The sequence below is a fragment of the Capricornis sumatraensis genome, chromosome X (assembly GCF_032405125.1).
Source record: "Capricornis sumatraensis isolate serow.1 chromosome X, serow.2, whole genome shotgun sequence".
Taxonomy (NCBI): Eukaryota; Metazoa; Chordata; class Mammalia; order Artiodactyla; family Bovidae; genus Capricornis; species Capricornis sumatraensis.
The window spans coordinates 3,372,069-3,392,882 of record NC_091092.1 but is presented as its reverse complement, the minus strand read 5'-3'; positions in this window follow the sequence as shown (position 1 = coordinate 3,392,882).

Below are 20,814 nucleotides of genomic sequence, written 5' to 3'. Positions count from 1 at the left end.
GAGATTTGATCATTCCCTCAGGTATGCCTCACTTCACTTTCAGACTTCTATACTAATATACATAGCTGTGGAAGATAACTAAGAGTAGAGAGAAGGTAAAAATATATCTTGCCATCCTCAACCCTTACTAAGGTGACTGACAAAAGTATGTACCTAATAAATATTTATTATATTAATTAATTGAGTAGATAGTAGCATTAGAAATGAGAAGTAAATTTTAGTTAGAGAGCTATGAAAGAGGGGAAATCACGAGGGCTTAGTCACTGATTGGATGAGGGAGGTAAGAGAAAGAGAAAAGCCCAAGATTACCCTGCTATTTTAAGCCTCAATAGTAATAGTGATAGGATATGGTTTTTCAAATATGGAAAATATGAAGTACAGGGAGGGATAAATTTGGAATGGAAACTGAGATCTATTGGGGGCATTGTAAATTTAACCTGTTGGTGGTATATACACAGGTGAGAATTGGATGAAAATTTCTTGGCGTGTCATTAGACTCCCTGTACAACTGAAGCCTCCTATCACTGGATTATTTAAGGACATCACAGGATGTAATTGGTCAGTTTAGCCTGAGAGAAAACACTAGGAAGATTCATAAGACTGAAAAAATACAAGGCAGGATTCAGGTATGGACCAGGAAACAGGCATAATTGGGAATAAGCAGTCTGCTTTCTTCCATCATGTAAGAGTCTCTGCCACTCTATCAGATTCCTGTGGGCAGCCACTATGCTTCAGATGTTGATCTGTGTCAAAAGGGACTGTTGTAGTTTGGAATGATTGCATATGTCTTATTCTAAGACACTTGATCACTAACCTCTAAACCTTTCTGTCAATAGCAAGAGTATAATGGATTTGTTAAAAGTCCCCCTCTCCTACTATGAATAAATTCATTTATCAAAAAATTATTACAAAAACTTGACAATGTAATCATAAAATGAGAGCCAGAAACATCAAGAAAACCACAAATTGCTGGTTAGGGCTTCAGCTGCACTTATTTCTGGCAAAAATGCTAAAATAATTTTTAAAATAGTCTTTATAGTAATATTATTCTCCAGCTTTTTTTTTTTTTCCCAGAGAAAGAAAGAAAGCAAAGCAGCAAACAATTCCAGTTTAGCTCCTAGCAATTATTCACAGAGAAGTTTCCAGCAACCTTCCGGGAAAATCTCTTCTCAGAATTATTGTCACCTTTTCATCAGAATATCAGAAAAATCAATCTCCAAGTCGAACCAGAATTCAATAAAAGAATTCAGTAAATTAAATGTTTACTAAGTGTGATAAATATCAAGGATAAAAATGAAAAGAGACACATTCCTTGACCTCAGGGAACTCACAGTTGAATGATAGAATTCTATGCCTAAGTTTAGAAATATTTCCAAGATTTAGAAATATTTTCAAAGCCAATCTTATCTCAAGAAGACACTTGCAGAAGGGCAATTATGCACACACATAATAGGAATAGTGAACGTCTTCAGAGCCCAGTAATCGCAGAGTACTTACTCTATCAAATGACATGAATACTCCTCTGATTCTTAAATTGTTATCTTTTGGGAAATTCGTTCATTCATATCCAAGGGCATCCCTGAGTTGAGATCCCAGCCTTGCTAGAGGATTAGCAAGAAAGGCAGTTCCAAATAACTGAAGAAAGTCTAGACTCATGATGCCAAATAGACTATGTGCTATTGGTATGACAGAATTCTGGATAGATTTTGTAAGAAAGACAAATGCTCCAGGGAGCCATAGTTTCCGAAGTTCATGGTCTAGTGATTTGTTAGGTATTTTGTGTTAGCTGGATAAATGAACTGCATATCTTGATTATCTGAGTAACTGCATCAGGAGTTAGGTATACTTTTTGAGGTAATCATAAATTTTTGCCATCCAATATGCTCAAAGAATTATTTCTTTTTTCTTTTTTTTTCAACTGATACTGAAGATATTTTATTTTGGCATATGGCTAGAGCTTGAGTTCATCTATCTTGTCACTTGATGAGGCAAGTTGCCTTTGTCCCCATGGATTGTAGCTGACGCAGTGTCTCCACTTGTAAGACATTTGAAGGTATGAGGGTATACTGAGTTGCTTCAGTTGTGTCCAACTCTTTGCCGCTCTATGGACTGTAGCCTGCCAGGCTTCTCTGTCCATGGGATTATCTAGGCAAGAACACCTGACTGGGTTGCCATGCCCTCCTCCAGGGCATCGTCCTGACCCAGGGATAAACCCATGTCCCTTACATCTCCTGCATTGGCGGGTGGGTTCTTTACCACTAGCACCCCCTGGAAACCCCATTAGAAAGTATGTATATCTCACTTCTTTTGAACTGTGATGCTGGAGAAGACTCCCATGAGTCCCTTGGGCTGCAAGGAGATCAAACCAGCCAATCCTAAATGAAGTCAGTCCTGAATATTCATTGGAAGGACTGATGCTGAAGCTCTAACACTTTGGCCGTCTGATGCTAAGAGGTGACTCATTGGAAAAGACCCTGATGCTGGGAAGAATTGAGAGCAGGAAGAGAAGGGGATTGGATGGCATCACCAACTCAATGGATAAGAATTTGAACAAACTCCAGGAGATAGTGAAGGACAGGGAAGCCTTGTGTGCTGCAATCCATGGAGTCACAAAGAGTCAGACATGACTGAGCAACTGGATAGCAACAAGAACAACTCACTTTAAATATAGTAAAATAAACCCTGATTATACAGTTTAAGATTTTTAATATCATCCTTTGGTTAAATCTCTTTGCTTAATGTTTTCTGGGGGGTCATCCTTTGGTTAAATCTCTTTGCTTAATGTTTTCTGGGGGGTCAAAATAATGGTTAACTATCTATGTTGACTGCAGAGAAAGCTACCACTCATTCTAACCTATGTTTGTAGGTTTTTAGGAAGGTATTCCTAGCAGTTGCTACAGTTGGCTTCTTCAAATTTAAATGGAAACCAATATTCTGAAGTGGTTTTGAAAGACCTGTGGGGGGGAGTCTGGAAAAAAAGGCCCTTGGTTAAGCTGAATCTGGTTGAGATACTTGAAAGCCTTGGGAACATATTTAGATAAGGATTATTTCTTAACTTATCAAGTCACTGTCAGAGGAGGAGGCCAGAATCAAAGAAGAGAACAGGATCAGAAAGCTCAGAACAAATCGAGCTCAGAGAATTACTAGGTGTTAAGCAACAAGCTGGGCATAAAAGCAAGAATGAGGTTTGAGGAAAAGTCATGTACCATTTATTGAGGCATTTTTCTAAGTCCTGAACACATTGCCTCATTTACTTTCGCTTTACCTTATTTAAAAAAATAAAAAACAACTTACTAATGATAAATTGAGTTAGAGTGGTTAAATAATTTACCCAAATTCTGTGACTAAAAATTGGTGTCAGTGAGATTCAAACCTAAATATTCTTTCCACCAGAGCCATTCCTCTTAACCAAGAACTGTGAACTGTCAGAAGCTGAAAGTGTGATCTGGAACACGGTAGATCAGAATCAGGCTGATGAAAACAATTCAAAGGTGTATGAGAATAGAGTTGGGAGGGGAAAGAGAAGCACCATGTATATACTTCAGGCCTAAGGGTCTGGGAGGGTAGAAGAGAGGCAAATTGTTAACATGGAGCGTTTCTGGCACATTAAATAGCTTTTCTTGCAGGTTAACATCTGCTAAGAATTTTTCTTTTTAATAGCCATGATTTGAATTGTTAATGTGATTCTGATACTGTGATTGGGAGTTATTGAAAGTAGAATTTGGGAGCATAGGGAAAAAATATAATCTTTACCTGAATGGGAAATATCAAGGTAAATTTATAGTAGTTATAAAGTTTTTTTTTGTGGTGGGAGGAGAGGAGGAGGGAAATGGGGGGATACTACAGCAAGTAATGGCATTGTAATTTCTGGATCTTAAAAAAGAATTTTTGTAGTCATCTGAAAGAGATTTCAGAATGAAATCTTTGCATGGATGGGATTGCATTCTGTACCTTCCCCTTTTCATCAGATTCTGGTTTCATTTCTTATTTCCTTTGAAAAATGTGATGATGGGACAGTATCCATATTATCATATGGAACTGTGCCTGGGCCATTAGAAATATTGTAATGATGAGACTCTCCAAAACTTATTTTATTGAATATAGAAAGGCTTGCATGTTCCAATGTGTATGATGTCAGTGTAGGAAGAGATACATAGATGTCTTTCACTATGGGATTATGGTTCCGTAGTGCTTACCCTGGATCAGTCCTAAGAAACTTCCATATGTTGTTTGTGTTGAAGTGCTTGTTTACATATAGCAATGATTTTTGTTATTGTTGCCTTTTTAAAACTCTGAAATATTCCAAGTTTTGGCATGATACTTCTTGCACTCCTAGGAGCACTATCTGGATTATTTACCTATGCACATCCCTGAATATTTTAGAGATGACAATTCTGCTACTGGTAATCACTATCAGTACATTCTTGCAGTGACGATAGAAACTTCCCAATACTTTGTTCCTATAGATTCCTGCATTAGGAATCGAATGATGAGGAAGATAGACAGGCTCTATGTATCCTACCTCTGTTATATTTCTTTGTCCTTATTGGACTCAAAGTTGATGTTCAATTAAGCCAAATAATTGGTTGTGTTGAATTGGAGGAGGTCTATAACCACAGGTGGCACTGTGGTAAAGAATCTGCCTGCCAGTGCAGGAGATGCAAGAGACGTGGGTTCAATCGCTGGGTCAGGAAGATTCCCTGGAGTAGAAAATGTCAACTTACTCCAATATTCTTGCCTGGAAAATTCTATGGACAGAGGAGCCTGGCGAGCTACAATCCATGGGATCACAAAGAGTCAGACATGACTGAGCACACATGCACATAATCATTCAGTTCAGTTCAGTCACTCAGTCATGTCCGACTCTTTGCGACTCCCTGAACTGCAGCATGCCAGGCCTCCCTGTCCATCATTAACTCCCAGAGTCCACCCAAACCCATGTCCATTGAGTCGGTGATGCCTTCCAACCATCTCTTCCTCTGTCGTCCCCTTCTCCTCCTGCTTTCAATCTTTCCCAGCATCAGGATCTTTTTTTAAAATATAAATTTATTTATTTTAATTGAAGGTTAATTATTTTACAATATTATATCCAATGAGTCAGTTCTTCACATCAGGTGGCCAAAGTATTGGAGCTTCAGCTTCAACATCAGTCCTTCCAATGAACACCCAAGACAGATCTCCTTTAGGATGGACTGGTTGGATCTCCTTGCAGTCCAAGGGTTATATATAATGTCAATTATCCATATAGGTGTGAGCTTCCCTGGTGGTTTAAATGGCAAAGAATCTGACTGCAATGTGGGAGACCTGAGTTCGATCGCTGGGTTGGAACAATCCCCTGCAGGAGGGCATGGAAACCCACTCAAATATTCTTGCCTGGATAATCCCATGGACAGAAGAACCTGGTGGGATACAGTCCATGGAGTTGGACTGTAGAGTCGGACTCAACTGAGCAAATAAGCACAGCACAGGATCCGTATAGGTGTAGGTTGTGGCTGAAACTATTCTATGAATTGACTAATACAGTGTGCCTCAAAGAGTGGGCTCCTTGGGCTATCTGCATTAGGATCCCCTGAGATGCTTAATAAAAATGCCCAAATGTCTGAGGCAATGCTTGGAATTTGCCAATTAACAAGCTCTCCATTTGATCCCATTGCACCTCAATAACTGATACTAGGCAATATTTATTGAGTACTTATTATACCAGGCAGTATGTTAAGCACTCTATATATCACCATATCAGGGACTTCCCTCGTGGCTCAGTGGTAAAGAATCTACCTGCAATACAGGAGACTTGGGTTTGATCCCTGGGTCAGGAAGATCCCCTGGAGGAAATGGTATCCTGCTCCAGTATTCTTGCCTGAAAAATTCCATGGATAGAGAAGCTTGGTGGACTATAGTCCAAAGGGTCAAAAAGTTGAATATGACTGAGCGACTAAGAGTGTGTATGTGTATATATATACACACACTATACATATGTATATATATATATATATATACATATATACTCACATATATATATATAAAATTCTCATAACAACCCTGATATAGGGTCTTTTTGTTGCTATTAGGCGAGGACCCTAAAGCACAGAGACATTAAGAAACTTTTAGAACCACAAGTGATCCTATTTGAATGGAGCAGAATATGCCACTCTAAAATATGCCATTTTTGTGTACTGTTTCTTTGAGTTAAAGTTACTTAAGAAGCAGCCATTGCAAGAGAGACACTATGACCCTGCTTTGTCCTTCTGAAAGCAGGATATAAATCTCCCATGTGAAAGGTAGCTTCCCTGTACCAGGAGGGTAGAAGGCATTCTTCTCACCAGATACAGGAGCCTGTATAAGCAAAAACCCATTGCTGTTTCATCACTAATATCTTATCTGAAGCCCAGTTCTTTTTGTCTTGACAGTTCTTCACAGCTTCATTTTTTTCTTTGTCTAAAATGTGTAAAATCCACCTTCTTTGGGCACTTCCTTGAATCACATATTTTTGTGAACTCTCTTATACATGTGAAACTAAACATGGTTTTTCCCTTGTTTAATTTTGGCTGCACTGGGTCTTCATTGTGGTGCATGGCCTTTCCCTAGTTGCATCCTGCATGAACTTCTCTAGTTGTGGCACTAGGGCGACTAGTTGTGGTGCACGGGCTTAGTTGCCCTGTGGCATGTGGGATCTTAGTTCCATGACCGGGAATCAAATCTACTTCTCCTGCATTGGAAGGTGGCTTCCATTCGACCACAGAGAAGTCCCAGACTCCCGATTCTTAACTATTAAAATTTAAAAGCAGTAGAGTGTAATAGAAGTGACACTTCATTCTGTAGCTCTGTGACCTTGGGAGGACAGTTGACTTGAGGATCAGAAATGAAATCACAGATGATATATGTGAGGCTGATCCCTATAGCTTAGGTCACTTTCTCAGTCCATCTGGATACAGCATGCAGAAGAGGAAGTGTTCAGTCTTTCCCTTTGCATATACAGGAGACTAGTACAACATTTTAATGTGCCTTGTTAACAAAGAACACATGTTTAAATGGAAGCAGATTTGATGAAAGAATGGAAAGAATAGTTGCTCAGTCATATCTGATGAAAAAATCATTACCATGCCTGCTTATCTCTCTCATAAGTATAGAGTTCATTAAAGAGAAAGTCATGGAAAAATAATTTTAAGGGTATATAAAATCATTTGATGGTGTGCTCTTTATTTTGACTATTAACAGCTTTAATTTCCCCATTTGATTAAGAGTAGCTATAATCTAGGTTCCTTGCACAATAAAGCGTGAATTATTGAGTTTTCTCTTGTTTATTCTTGTAGTATCTTCATAAAATAATTCTCTATGTGTGCTGATCAGACACTGGAGTTCCTTAAAAATGTTTTAGGATTTGTTATATGGATAATTAATTAATTTAGAAAGATTAAATAAAAAAATATTATACTCCACCCAGATTGTTAATGACTGGGATATTAAATGCACTAAGAAATGAAAGTCATTTTGTCTTAATAAGCATAACAGGTAAGAATCAATGACATAGTAGTGTGAACTTAAAAAAAGGAAATGAAGTATACTCAGTAGAAATAAAACCTACTTGCTGTATATGAAAAGATTATTTTGATAAGTGATACAACAAGGTCCATTTTGGGTGAGTGAAAATATTTAAAGGAGTGATAACACTTGTATACAATTAAAATTATATAAACTTAATATCATATAGGCACACTAATAGAGTTTTGCCAAGAAAATGCACTGGTCATAGCAAACACCCTCTTCCAACAACACAAGAGAAGACTCTACACATGGACATCACCAGATGGTCAACACTGAAATCAGATTGATTATATTCTTTGCAGCCAAAGATGGAGAAGCTCTATACAGTCAACAAAAACTAGACCAGAAGCTGACTGTGGCTCAGATCATGAACTCCTTAACCAAATTCAGACTCAAATTGAAGAAAGTAGGGAAAACTGCTAGACCATTCAGGTATGACCTAAATCAAATCCCCTTTGATTATACAGTGGAAATGAGAAATAGATTTAAGGGCCTAGATCTGATAGATAGAGTACCTGATGGACTATGGACTGAGATTCGTGACATTGTACAGGAGACAGGGATCAAGACCATCCCCATGGAAAAGAAATGCAAAAAGGCAAAATGGCTGTCTGGGGAGGCCTTACAAATAGCTGTGAAAAGAAGAGAGGCAAAAAGCAAAGGAGAAAAGGAAAGATATAAGCATCTGAATGCAGAGTTCCAAAGAATAGCAAGAAGAGACAAGAAAGCCTTCTTCAGTGATCAATGCAAAGAAATAGAGGAAAACAACAGAATGGGAAAGACTAGAGATCTCTTCAAGAAAATTAGAGATACCAAGGGAACATTTCATGCAAAGATGGGCTCGATAAAGGACAGAAATGGTATGGACCTAACAGAAACAGAAGATATTAAGAAGAGGTGGCAAGAATACATGGAAGAACTGTACAAAAAAGATCTTCACAACCCAGATAATCATGATGATGTGATCACTAATCTAGAGCCAGACATCTTGGAATGTGAAAGCAAGTGGGCCTTAGAAAGCATCACTACAAACAAAGCTAGTGGAGGTGATGGAATTCCAGTGGAGCTATTTCAAATCCTGAAAGATGATGCTGTGAAAGTGCTGCACTCAATATGCCAGCAAATTTGGAAAACTCAGCAGTGGCCACAGGACTGGAAAAGGTCAGTTTTCATTCCAATTCCAAAGAAAGGTAATGAAAAAGAATGCTCAAACTACCACACAATTGCACTCATTTCACATGCTAGTAAAGTAATGCTCAAAATTCTCCAAGCCAGGCTTCAGCAATACATGAACCGTGAACTCCCTCATGTTCAAGCTGGTTTTAGAAAAGGCAGAGGAACCAGAGATCAAATTGCCAACATCTGCTGGATCATGGAAAAAGCAAGAGAGTTCCAGAAAAACATCTGTTTATGATTTATTGACTATGCCAAAGCCTTTGACTGTGTGGATCACAATAAACTGTGGACAATTCTGAAAGAGATGGGAATACCAGACCACCTGGCCTGCCTCTTGAGAAATCTGTATGCAGGTCAGGAAGCAACAGTTAGAACTGGACATGGAACAACAGACTGGTTCCAAATAGGAAAAGGAGTACATCAAGGCTGTATATTGTCACCCTGCTTATTTAACTTCTATGCAGAGTACATCATGAGAAACACTGGACTGGAGAAATGCAAACTGGAATCAAGATTGCCGGGAGAAATATCAATAACCTCAGATATGTAGATGACACCACCCTTATGGCAGAAAGTGAAGATGAGCTAAAAAGCCTCTTGATGAAAGTGAAAGAGGAGAGTGAAAAAGTTGGGTTAAAGCACAATATTCAGAAAATGAAGATCATGGCATATGATCCCATCACTTCATGGGAAATAGATGGGGAAACAGTAGAAACAGTGTCAGACTTTATTTTTGGGGGCTCCAAAATCACTGCAGATGGTGACTGCAGCCATGAAATTAAAAGATGCTCACTCCTTGGAAGAAAAGTTATGACCAACCTAGATAGCATATTCAAAAGCAGAGACATTACTTTGCCGACTAAGGTCCATCTAGTCAAGGCTATGGTTTTTCCTGTGGTCATGTATGGATGTGAGTGTTAGACTGTGAAGAAGGCTGCACGCCGAAGAATTGATGCTTTTGAACTGTGGTGTTGGAGAGGACTCTTGTGAGTCCCTTGGACTTCAAGGAGATCCAACCAGTCCATTCTGAAGGAGATCAACCCTGGGATTTCTTTAGAAGGAATGATGCTAAAGCTGAAGCTCCAGTACTTTGGCCAGCTCATGCGAAGAGTTGACTCATTGGAAAAGACTCTGATGCTGGGAGGGATTGGGGGCAGGAAGAGAAGGGGATGACCGAGGATGAGATGGCTGGATGGCATCACGGACTCGATGGACATGAGTCTGAGCGAACTCCAGGAGATGGTGATGGACAGGGAGGCCTGGCGTGCTGTGATTCATGGGGTCGCAAAGAGTTGGACACGACTGAGCGACTGAATTGAACTGAACTGATGCATCAAAACCAGAGATTAGCTTTCCTTCTTGACAGTTGGAATTCAGAATTGATTTATAGTAACTGTTATAAAGGAAACCATCAGTTCAGTACAGTCGCTCAGTCATGTCCGATTCTTTGCGACTCCATGGACTGCAGCACAAGAGGCCTCCCTGTCCATCACCAACTCCCGGAGTTTACTCAAACTCATGTCCATTGAGTCGGTGATGCCATCCAACTACATCATCTTTTGTGGTCACCTTCTCCTTCTGCCTTCAATCTTTGTCAGCTTCAGGGTCTTTTCAAATGAGTCAGTTTTTTCCATTAGGTGGCCAAAGTATTGGAGTTTCAGCTTCAGCATCAGTTCTTCCAATGACTATTCAGGACTGATTTACTTTAGGATGGACTGGTTGGATTTCCTTGCAGTCTAAGAGACTCTCAAGGGTCTTCTCCAATACCACAGTTCAAAGCATCAATTTTTCAGTGCTCAGCTTTCTTTATAGTCCAACTCTCACATCCATACATGACTACTGGAAAAACCATAGCTTTGACTAGATGGACCTATGTTGAGAAAGTAATGTCTCTGCTTTTTAATATGCTGTCTAGGTTGGTCATAGCTTTTCTTCCAAGGAGCAAGCATCTTTTAATTTCATGGTTGCAGTCACCATATCTGCAGTGATTTTGGAGCTCCTCCAAATAAAGTCTGTCACTATTTCCATTGTTTCCCCATCTATTTGCCTAGAAGTGATGGGAATGGATGTCATGATCTTAGTTTTCTGAATGTTGAGCTTTAAGCCAACTTTTTCACTCTCTTCTTTCACTTTCATCAAGAGAGTCTTTAGTTCTTAACTTTCTGCCATAAAGGTGGTGTCATCTGCATATCTGAGGATATTGATCTTTCTCCCAGCAATCTTGATTGCAGCTTGTGCTTCATTCAGTCCAGCATTTCTCATGATGTACTCTGCATATAAGTTAAATAATTAGGGTGACAATATACAGCCTTGATGTACTCCTTTCCTGATTTGGAAGCAGTTTGTTGTTTCATGTCCAGTTCTTACTGTTGCTTGCTGACCTGCATACAGATTTCTCAGGAGGCAGGTCAGATAATCTGGTATTGTCAACTTTTAAAGAATTTTCCACAGTGTGTTGTGATCCACAGAGTCAAAGGCTTTGGCATAGTCAATAAAGCAGAAGTAGATGTTTTTCTGAAACTCTCTTGGTTTCTCACTGATCCAAGAGATATTGTCCATATGATCTCCGGTTCCTCTGCCTTTTCTAAATCCAGCTTGAACATCTGGAAATTCATGGTTCACGTAATGCTGAAGCCTGGCTTGGAAAATTTTGAGCATTACTTTGCTAGTGTGTGAGATGAGTGCAGTTGTGCAGTAGTTTGAGCATTCTTTGGCATTGTCTTTCTTTGGGATTGGAATGAAAACTGAACTTTTCCAGTCCTGTGGCCACTGCTGAGTTTTCCAGATTTGCTGGCACATTGAGCTCAGAATTTTCACAGCATCATCTTTCAGGATTTGAAATAGCTCAACTACAATTCCATCACCTCCACTAGCTTTTTTCATAGTGAATCTTCCTAAGGCCCTCTTGACTTCACATTCCAAGATGTCTGACTCTAGTGAGTGATCACACCAATGTGATTATCTGGGTCATTAAGATCTTTTTTGTATAGCTCTTCTGTGTATTCTTTCCACCTCTTCTTAATATCTTCTGCTTCTGTAAAGTTCATACCATTTCTGTCCTTTACTGTGCCCATCTTTGCATGAAATATTCCCTTGGTATTTCTAATTTTCTTGAAGAGATCTATAGTCTTTCCCAATCTATTGTTGTCCACTGAGCAAGACTTTTTATCTCTCCTTGCTATTCTTTGGAACTCTGCATTCAAATGGCTGTATTTTTCCTTTTCTCCTTTGGCTTTCACTTCTCTTCTTTTCACAGCTACTTGTAAGCCCTCCTCAGACAGCCATTTTGCCTTTTTTCATTTATTTTTATTGGGAATAGTCTTGATCCCTGCCTTCTGTACAATGTCATGAACCTCTGTCCATAATTCTTCAGGTACTCTGTCTATCAGATCAAATCCCTTGAATCTATTTTTCATTTCCACTGTATAATCTTAAGGAATCTGACTTAGGTCATACCTGAATGATCTAGTGGTTTTCCCTTCTTTCTTCAATTTAAGTCTGAATTTGACAATAAGGAGTTCATGATCTGAGCACAGCTTCCTGTCTTGTTTTTGCTGACTGTATAGAGCTTCTCCATCTTCGGCTGCAAAGAATATAATCAATCTGATTTCAATATTGATGATCTGGTGATGTCCATGTGTAGAGTCTTCTCTTGTGTTTTGGAAGAAGGTGTTTGCTATTACCAGTGTGTTTTCTTGCCAAAACTCTATTAGCCTAGGAAACCATAGATCTTAACATTTTGGCTCTACACATCAACATAAGTAAGACTGTAGCTCATTCAAAGAACATTCCATAATAAACCAGAGCAAAATAAGATTAATGTTGATATTAGAAGGGGTAAATTGCATATGCAGATTGTATAAAGGATCAAAATTCTTGAGGATGTTAATTATATATGATATCAAACAAAACAGCTTGTTGAAAGGCTTAAAAAAATTAAACTATTTATTTGGTGTACTGTAAAACAAAGAAATGAAGCTTGTTTCACTGCATCAAATTTTTTTGAAAATTGAATTTCCTCAGTAGGTATGTGTAGACATGATACACATTACATGAGAATTCCTAATACATATTAACATATATTTTGAATCTGCAATAATTAACACAGCTATGCACTGCAAAAAAAAAAAACTGTGCAAGAAGTAAATGGATTACAATAAAGAGTCCATAAAAAGATCAAAATAATATGTGGAAATTTAATCTATATTAACACGGTCATTTCTTGGCAATAGAGAAAGGATACATGGTTTTGAGACAAGAGGAAAAGAAATAAACATGGATTCTTACCTCTTGATTTGCACCAAAACAAATTTCAAATGAATCAAATACTTAAATATAAGTCATAAAAGTACGGAAAAAAGTGATTTTGTGTATTTATATCTTGAAGTTCAATACATTTTTGTGACTAGGACCTAAAAACCCACAAGCCATGCATTTGTCTATAAAAATTAAAATACAAAGCAATGGAAATATGTTGTAGTGTAAAAGTGAAAAAAGTCTAAAAATTTAACTGGGAAAATAATTTGTATATATATGACAGAGGACTTTTTTTTTTATTTACAAGATACTCCTATATGCCAATAAGCAAAATGATGGGCAACATCATAGAAACAGGCTGCTTACAGTAAAGGATATATAAATTTAAAAGAGACATGGAATGATGCTCAACTTTGTTCATAATTAAAGGGTTGCAAAGTAAAACAGCAATGTAATTCCATGCCACCTAGATCAGATTTAAAAAGATTAATAAATATCATGATTAAAAAACATAGTACCTATTATTGGAGAGGTACAGGAAGCAGATGCTCTATGCATGACTGATAGTAGTATAAACTGGGACAACATTTTTAGAGAGCAATTTTGCAATAGCTATTAAAAATCAAAATCACTTGAATCTCTCAATTCCACAATTAGGAATTTACTAAATGATACACTCATAAAAGTGTGCCAAATATGCCCACAAGGATGTTCATTGCAGCATTATCTACAGTAATAGTAAACTGAAAAATTCCAATGTCCATCAATAGGGGATCAGTAAATAAATTATGGTATACTAATATAATGCAGTAGTAGAAAAATGAGTTAGATCTGCTTATGCAGGTATGGGGCGATATCTAAAATATATTAAGTGAAAACTGTAAGCCACAGTATAGTGTGATACCATTAGTAAGTAACCGGTCCAAGAATGCTGGGAGCAACCCCCAAAAGGGAGCTCCTTTGGGATTGCTGGGCCACCTGAGGACCACTTTTGCCCAAACTGCAAGAGCAGTTCCACAACCCAGATTCCCACTGGCCTAGTAGCTTCTCTCCAACATGAGGGTTTGCATGTTACCGTGGGTTCCAGGCTCTCTAGATGCTTTGCATCTGGGGTTTTTCAGCACTTCTTAAACAGCTGACACTCACGCCCTTCTCTGTTGGAGCTCACAGTATTTTTTCCTCTCTCTAGAAAAGCCATTTTTGTGCTGACGCCCCCGCCCCCCCGGAAAATAGGGAGCAGCAGTGGGCCTGGTCCCTTTCCTGGGACACAGCCATGGTATTTCCAACAGACAGTCGGTTTCTCTGTTGGATGTCAATGGAGGAAAAACCTCATGATTTTTCTTGCTATCACTTAGCTTCCCCAGTAAAGCTTTTCCCTTAATTTATCCCACATTACACTGTTGAATTTGCCCTGACTCACTCTGCTATAATATATATTTGCAGTTATGTGCAAAATGTTTTCTGAAGAATATCCAAAAAACTGTTACCAGAGATTAGGGAGTGATTTGTATAGGCAAGGAGACTTAAAATTTTCTCCTCATTTCAGCAGAGTTGATTTCTTAGTTGTTTCTTTCACTTTATCCTTAATTTCCTCATTAGATTGAAAGTACAAAATAATAATGCTTAAAAAGCATATAAAATTAAAAAAAATAATCTTTTATCCCACCCCAATTCTTTTGCTATTCCCTTCTAGATAACCAATGTTGAGTTTGGTGTGTCGAGTTTCATGCCTTCTATGTTCATGCACACATATACGTGCATATATTTTCTTTTGCAAAATTCATTTCTGCAAATTGTTTTTTAATATTATTTATTATTTTTTCTGTGCTTGGTCTTCGTTGCTGCTTGGGCTTTCTCTAGTTGTGGGGAATGGGGCTACTCTGTAGTTGTGATGTATGGGCTTCTCACTGCAGTCACTTCTCTTGTTGCGGAGCATAGACTCTATGGTGGACAGGCTTCAGTAGTTGTGGCACCTGGGCTTAGTACTTGCAGCTCCCAGGCTCTATAGCATGCAGGCTTTGGTAGTTGTGGCTTGCAGGCTTAGTTGCTCCATGCATGTGGGATCTTCCAGACCAGTAATCAAACCCTTGTATTCTAATTTGGCAGACATATACTCTGCCACTGAGCCACCAGTCAGTCAGTCAGTTCAGTCACTCAGTGGTATCTGACTTTTGCAACCCCATGAACCGCAGCACGCCAGGCCTCCCTGTCCATCACCAACTCCCAGAGTATACTCAAACTCATGTGCATTGAGTCGGTGATGCCATCCAGCCATCTCATCCTTTGTCGTCCCCTTCACCTCCTGCTCTCAATCTTTCCCAGCATCAGGGTCTTTTCAAATGAGTCAGCTCTCCGCCTCAGGTGGCCAAAGTATTGGAGTTTCAGCTGCAACGTCAGTCCTTCCAATGAAAACCCAGGACTGATCTCCTTTAGGATGAACTGGTTGGATCTCCTGGCAGTCCAAGGGACTCTCAAGGGTCTTCTCCAACACCACAGCTCAAAAGCTTCAATTCTTTGACACTCAGCTTTCTTTATAGTCCAACTCTCACATCCATACATGACTACTGGAAAAACCATAGCCTTGACTAGACGGATCTTTGTTGACAAAGTAATGTCTCTGCTGTTTAATATGCTATCTAGGTTGGTCATAACTTTTCTTGCAAGGAGTAAGTGTCTTAGATTTCATGGCTGCAATCGCCATCTGCAGTGATTTTGGAACCCCCAAAAATAAAGTCAGCCACTCTTTCCACTCTTTCCTCATCTATTTCCCATGAAGTGACGGGACCAGATGGCATGATCTTAGTTTTATGAATGTTGAGCTTCAAGCCAAATTTTTCACTCTCCTCTTTCACTTTCATCAAGAGGCTCTTTAGTTCTTCTTCACTTTCTGTCATAAGGGTGTTGTTATCTGCATACCTGAGGTAATTGATCTTTCTCCCAGCAATCTTGATTCCAGCTTGTGCCTCTTCCAGCCCAGCATTTCTCATGATATACTCTGCATAGAAGTTAAATAAGCAGGGTGACAATATACAGCCTTGACGTACTCCTTTTCCTATTTGGAACCAGTCTGTTGTTCCATGTCTAGTTCTAACTGTTGCTTCCTGACCTGCATATAGGTTTCTCAAGAGGCAGGCCAGGTGGTCTGGTGTTCCCATCTCTTTCAGAATTTTCCACAGTTTATTGTGATCCACACAGTCAAAGGCTTTGGCATAGTCAATAAAGCAGAAAGAGATGTTTTTCTGGAACTCTCTTGCTTTTTCCATGATTCAGCGGATGTTGGCAATTTGATCTCTGGTTCCTCAGCCTTTTCTAAAACCAGCTTGAACATCTGGAAGTTCACGGTTCATGTATTGCTGAAGCTTAGCTTGGAGAATTTTGAGCATTACTTTACTAGCGTGTGAGATGAGTGCAATTGTGCAGTAGTTTGAGCATTCTTTGGCATTGCCTTTCTTTGGAATTGGAATGAAAACTGACCTTTTCCAGTCCTGTTGCCACTGCTGAGTTTTCCAGATTTGCCACCAGGGAAGCCCACAAATTAATGTTTTCACTTCTATACCTGATTGATTCCTGCATATAATTTTTAACTAGTTTCTTGTAGCTGCATGATATCTCATAGTATAGTTTCCTTTACCATTCCTCCGTGATGGATATTCTATATGAGAAGCAGGATTGCCAATGGGATTACTGGGTCAATGGTTTTATATATAACATTTAATAGATTTGGCCAGAGTATTGACTACAGTGTTTAGCAATTCTTTCTCACACCAAAAATATGTGTCTGTTTTTCTGTAGTTTAACTGCACTAAAAGTTATCAGTTTTTGAAATGCTTCTCAACAAGGTGTAGGATCGAAACGGTATATCGTCATTTTTATTTGCACTTTTACATGAATAAAATTGAACAGCATGTCATATATTAATTGACCAATTTAAATTTGCCTTCAAAATCAACGGATCCAAATTGTTTTTATAAAATTTCAAAAAGAAAAATTTCCCATTTTACAAATAATTCTTGTTATTTCAAAAGGGTAAGATTTCCCTGATTCATTCTTTACAGATAAACATGATACCAAATCTGATAAGCACCAAAAAGAAAAGTAGCTCAGTGATACTCAGTGCTAGTCACACAGTATAATCATTTGGTGAACTTTTGAAAAATGCATCTATGGACACCTTATCTTTGACAAAGGAGGCAAGAATATACAATAGAGAAAAGAAAATCTTTTTAACAATTGGTGCTGGGAAAACTGGTCAATCACCTGTAAAAGAATGAAACTAGAACACTTTCTCACTCAGACTCACGCCCATCGAGTCCGTGATGCCATTCAGCCATCTCATCCTCAGTCGTCCCCTTCTCTTCCTGCCCCCAATCCCTCCCAGCATCAGAGTCTTTTCCAATGAGTCAACTCTTCTCATGAGGTGGCCACAGTACTGGAGTTTCAGCTTTAGCATTATTCCTTCCAAAGAAATCCCAGGGCTGATCTCCTTCAGAACGGACTGGTTGGATCTCCTTGCAGTCCAAGGGAACCTCAAGAGTCTTCTCCAACACCATAGTTCAAAAGCATCAGTTCTTCGTTGATCAGCCTTCTTCACAGTCCAACTCTCACATCCATACATGACCACAGGAAAAACCATAGCCTTGACTAGACGGACCTTAGTCAGCCAAGTAATGTCTCTGCTTTTGAATATGCTATCTAGGTTGGTCATAACTTTTCTTCCAAGGAGTAAGTGTCTTTTAATTTCATGGCTGCAGTCACCATCTGCAGTGATTTTGGAGCCCCAAAAAATAAAGTCTGACAGTGTTTCCACTGTTTCCCCATCTATTTCCCATGAAGTGATGAGACCAAATGCCATGATCTTCATTTTCTGAATGTTGAGCTTTAGGCCAAATTTTGCGCTCTCCTCTTTCACTTTCATCAAGAGGCTTTTTAGCTCATCTTCACTTTCTGCTATAAGGGTGGTGTCATCTGCATATCTGAGGTTATTGATATTTCTCCCGGCAATCTTGATTCCAGCTTGCGTTTATTCTGGTCTAGCGTTTCTCATGATGTACTCTCCATATAAGTTAAATAAGCAGGGTGACAATATGCAGCCTTGACGTACTCCTTTTCCTATTTGGAACCAGTCTGTTGTTTCATGTCCAGTTCTAACTGTTGCTTCCTGACCTGCATACAGATTTCTCAAGAGGCAGGTCAGGTGGTCTGGTATTCCCATCTCTTTCAGAATTTTCCACAGTTTATTGTGATCCACACAGTCAAAGGCTTTGGCATAGTCAATAAAGCAGAAAGAGATGTTTTTCTGGAACTCTCTTGCTTTTTCCATGATTCAGCGGATGTTGGCAATTTGATCTCTGGTTCCTCTGCCTTTTCTAAAACCAGCTTGAACATCAGGGAGTTCACGGTTCACGTATTGCTGAAGCCTGGCTTGGAGAATTTTGAACATTACTTTGCTAGCATGTGAGATGAGTGCAATTGTGCAGTAGTTTGAGCATTCTTTGGCATTGCCTTTCTTTGGATTCGGAATGAAAACTGACCTTTTCCAGTCCTGTGGCCACTGCTGAGTTTTCCAAATGTGCTGGCATATTGAGTGCAGCACTTTCACAGCATCATCTTTCAGGATTTGAAATAGCTCCACTGGAATTCCATCACCTCCACTAGCTTTGTTCGTAGTGATGCTTTCTAAGGCCCACTTGACTTCACATTCCAGGATGTCTGGCTCTAGATTAGTGATCGCATCATCATGATTATCTGGGTCATGAAGACTTTTTTTGTACAGTTCTTCCATGTATTCTTGCCACCTCTTCTTAATATCTTCTGTTTCTGTTAGGTCCATACCATTTCTGTCCTTTATTGAGCCCATCTTTGCATGAAATGTTCCCTTGGTATCTCTAATTTTCTTGAAGAAATCTCTAGGCTTTCCCATTCTGTTGTTTTCCTCTGTTTCTTTGCATTGATTGCTGAAGAAGGCTTTCTTATCTCTTCTTGCTACCATACACAAAAATAAACTCAAAATGGATTAAAAATCTAAATGTAAGACCAAAAACTCTGAAGCTCTTAGAGGAGAACATAGGCGAAACACTCTCCCACATAAATCACAGCAGGATCCTCTATGACCCACCTCCCAGAATATTGGGAAAAAAGCAAAAATAAAAAAATGGAACCTAATTAAAATTAAAAGGTTCTGCATAACAAAAGAAACTGTAAGCAAGGTGAAAAGACAGCTTTCAGAATGGGAAAAATAATAGCAAATGAAGCAACTGATAAAAAATTAATCTCAAAAATATACAAGCAGGTTTTGCAGCTCCATTCCAGAAAATTAAACGACCCAATCAAAAAATGGGCCAAAGAACTAAACAGACATTTCTCCAAAGAAAACACATAGATGGCTAACAAACACATGAAAAGATGCTCAACATCACTTCTTATCAGAGAAATGCAAATCAAGACCACAATGAGGTACTATTTCACACTGGTCAGAATGGCTGCTATCCAAAATTCCACAAACAATAAATGCTGGAGAGGGTGTGGAGAAAAGGGAACCATCTTATACTGTTGATGGGAATGCAAACTAGTACAGCCACTATGGAGAACTGTGCGGAGATTCCTTAGAAAAGTGAAAATAGAACTGCCATATGACCCAGGAATCCCACTGCTGGGCATACACACCGAGGAAACCAGAATTGAAAGAGACTCGTGTACCCCATTGTTCATTGCAGCACTGTTTATAATAGCTAGGACAGGGAAGCAACCTAGATGTCCATCAGCAGATGAATGGATAAGAAAGCAGTGGTACATATACACAATGGAGTATTACTCAGCCATTAAAAAGAATACATTTGAGTCAGTTCTAATGAGGTGGATGAAACTGGAGCCTATTATACAGAATCAAGTAAGCCAGAAAGAAAAACACCAATACAGTATACACACACACACACACACACACACACACACACACACATATATATATATATATATATATATATACACATACATATATATACATATACATATATGTATATATGGAATTTAGAAAGATTAAGGTAATGATAACCCTGTATTCGAGACAGCAAAAGAGACACAGATGTATAGAACAGTCTTTTGGACTCTGGGAGAGGGCGAGGGTGGGATGATTTGGGAGAATGGCATTGAAACATGTATAATATCATATGTGAAACAAATCGCCAATCCAGGTTTGATGTATGATACAGGATGCTCAGAACTGGTGCACTGGGATGACCCAGAGGGATGGTATTGGAGGGAGGTGGGAGGGGTGTTCAGGATGGAAAACACGTGTACACCAGTGGTGGATTCATATTGTTGTATGGCAATACCAATACAATATTGTAATTAGCCTCCAATTAAAATAAATAAATTTATATTAAGAAAAAAAAAGAAAACTGCTCATGTCTAGGACCCACCAAAGAGTTTCTGATTTTATTTTTGAGCTATAACCTGAGAATTATATTTCTAATGTACTACATTTCTAATGTACTATATTTCTAATGTACTTATTCTTCTACCTTATTCTTATTCTTTTACCAGATTCTAAATGAAATACTAACAGATTGAATCAGTTCATTAAAAGAAAATACCATATAATTGCACACAGTTTATAGAAAAATAAAGATGCTTCAACATGACAAAATCTATGAACATAATGCATTACCCACCCACCCCCCGCCCAAATTGAAGGAGAAAGACCATATAGTTATATTAGTAAATGTGTAAATGCTGTTTACTAAAATTCAGCCAGCATTTCTAAAACTATCTCAGGGTATATTTGGACTAGAAACCATTATCACAGTAAAACTTCTTATTATGTGCCATAAGAATATTATAAAG